General features: G+C 44.6%; 1 protein-coding gene across 4 annotated transcripts in view; it reads left to right on the top strand.

Moving 5' to 3' along the window:
- Nucleotides 1-2,500, top strand: part of brsk1b (BR serine/threonine kinase 1b) — a 29,589-nt gene that overhangs the window by 5,237 nt on the left and 21,852 nt on the right. The gene's annotated exons all lie outside the window — the stretch shown is intronic.

The raw sequence follows: 2,500 nt of genomic DNA, 5'->3' as shown, positions 1-2,500 counted from the left end.
TACGATTGTGGTGTGATAGTGTAATATGGTGTGATGGTGTATGATTGTGGTGTGATAGTGTAATATGGTGTGATGGTGTACGATGGTGTGCAATGATGTGTGATGGTGTGTGATGATGTGTGATGGTGTACGATGGTGTGTGTTGGTGTACGATGTTGTGTGCTGTTGTACGATGGTGTGTGATGGTGTGTGATGGTGTGTGATGGTGTACAATGATGTGTGAAGGTGTGTGATGATGTGTGATGGTGTACGATGGTGTGTGTTGGTGTACGATGTTGTGTGCTGTTGTACGATGGTGTGTGATGGTGTGTGATGGTGTGTGATGGTGTATGATGGTGTCTGATAGTGTAATATGGTGTGATGGTGTGTGATGGTGTACGATTGTGGTGTGATAGTGTAATATGGTGTGATGGTGTACGATGGTGTGCGATGATGTGTGATGGTGTAATATGGTGTGATGGTGTGTGATGGTGTACAATGATGTGTGAGGGTGTGTGATGATGTGTGATGGTGTACGATGGTGTGTGATGGTGTGTGTTGGCGTGTGATGGTGCGTGATGGTGTGTGACGGTGTACAATAGTGTGTAATAGTGTACAATGGTGTCTGATGGTATGTCGGTGTGTGATGGTGTGTGATGGTGTACAATGGTGCGTGTTATGGTGTACGATGTTGTGTGATGGTGTAATATAGTGTGATGGTGTACGATGGTGTACAATGGTGTGTGTTGGTGTAATATGGTGTGTGTTGGTGTAAGATGGTGTGCAATAATGTGTGATGGTGTCAGATTGTGGTGTGATTGTGTGTGATTGTGTAATATGGTGTGTGATGGTGTACGATGATGTGTGATGGTGTGTGATGGTGTGATGGTGTACGATGGTGTGTGATGGTGTGTGATGGTGTATGATGCCGTAATATGGTGTGAAGGTGTGGATTGGTGTGCGATGGTGTGTGTGATGGTGTAAGATGGTGTGATGGTGTGTGATTGTGTACAATGGTGTGTGTGATGGTGTAAGATGGTGTGATGGTGTGTAATGGTGTACAATGGTGTGTGTTGGTGTACGATATTGTGTGCTGTTGTACGATGGTGTGTGATGGTGTGTGATGGTGTATGATGGTGTCTGATAGTGTAACATGGTGTGATGGTGTACGATGGTGTGCAATGATGTGTGATGGTGTAATATGGTGTGATGGTGTGTGATGGTGTCAGATTGTGGTGTGATTGTGTGTGATTGTGTAATATGGTGTGTGATGGTGTGATGGTGTACGATGGTGTGTGATGGTGTACGATGGTGTGTGATGGTGTGATGGTGTATGATGGTGTGTGATGGTGTATGATGGTGTAATATGGTGTGAAGGTGTGGATTGGTGTGTGATGGTGTGTGATGGTGTAAGATGGTGTGATGGAGTGTAATTATGTACGATGGTGTGTGTTGGTGTGTGATTGTGTGTGATGGTGTAAGATTGTGGTGTGATGGTGTGTGATTGTGTACAATGATGTGTGATGGTGTACAATGGTGCGTGTTATGGTGTACAATGTTGTGTGCTGTTGTACAATGGTGTGATGGTGTGTGATGGTGTACGATGGTGTGTGATGGTGTAAGATAGTGTATGACTGTAATATGATGTGATGATGTACGAAGGTATGTGATGGTGTAATATGGTGTGTGATGGTGTACGATGGTGTGATGGTGTACGATGGTGTGTGATGGTGTGTGATGGTGTACGATGGTGTGATGGTGTGTGATGGTGTACGATTGTGTGTGATGGTGTACGATGGTGTGTGATGGTGTAAGATAGTGTATGACAGTGTAATATGGTGTGATGATGTACGAAGGTATGTGATGCTGTGATGGTGTACGATGGTGTGTGATGGTGTGTGATGGTGTACGATGGTGTGATGGTGTACGATTGTGTGTGATGGTGTGATGGTGTACGATGGTGTGTGGTGGTGTACGATGGTGTAATATGGTGTGAAGGTGTGTGATGGTGTGCGATGGTGTCTGATGGTGTAATATGGTGTGATAGTGTGTAATGGTGTACGATGGTGTGTGATGGTGTACGATGGTGTGTGTTGGTGTGTGATGATGTGTGATGGTGTACAATGGTGTGTGTTATGGTGTACGATGTTGTATGCTGTTGTACAATGGTGTGTGATGGTGTAATATGGTGTGATAGTGTGTGATGGTGTACGATGGTGTGTGTGATGGTGTAAGATAGTGTATGACGGTGTAATATGGTGTGATGATGTACGAAGGTATGTGATGGTGTAATATGGTTTGTGCTGGTGTACGATGGTGTATAATGGTGTAATCTGGTGTGATGGTGTGTGATGGTGTACGATGGTGTATGATGGTGTAAGATAGTGTGATGGTGTATGATGGTGTGTGGTGGTGTACGATGGTGTAATCTGGTGTGATGGTGTATGATGGTGTAAGATAGTGTGATGGTGTGTGATGGTGTAATATGGTGTGTGATGGTGTACGATAGTGTGTGATGGTG

This window comes from Tachysurus vachellii, chromosome 18, assembly GCF_030014155.1.
Source record: "Tachysurus vachellii isolate PV-2020 chromosome 18, HZAU_Pvac_v1, whole genome shotgun sequence".
Lineage (NCBI taxonomy): Eukaryota > Metazoa > Chordata > Actinopteri > Siluriformes > Bagridae > Tachysurus > Tachysurus vachellii.
This window is presented reverse-complemented; position numbering and strand designations above follow the sequence as displayed.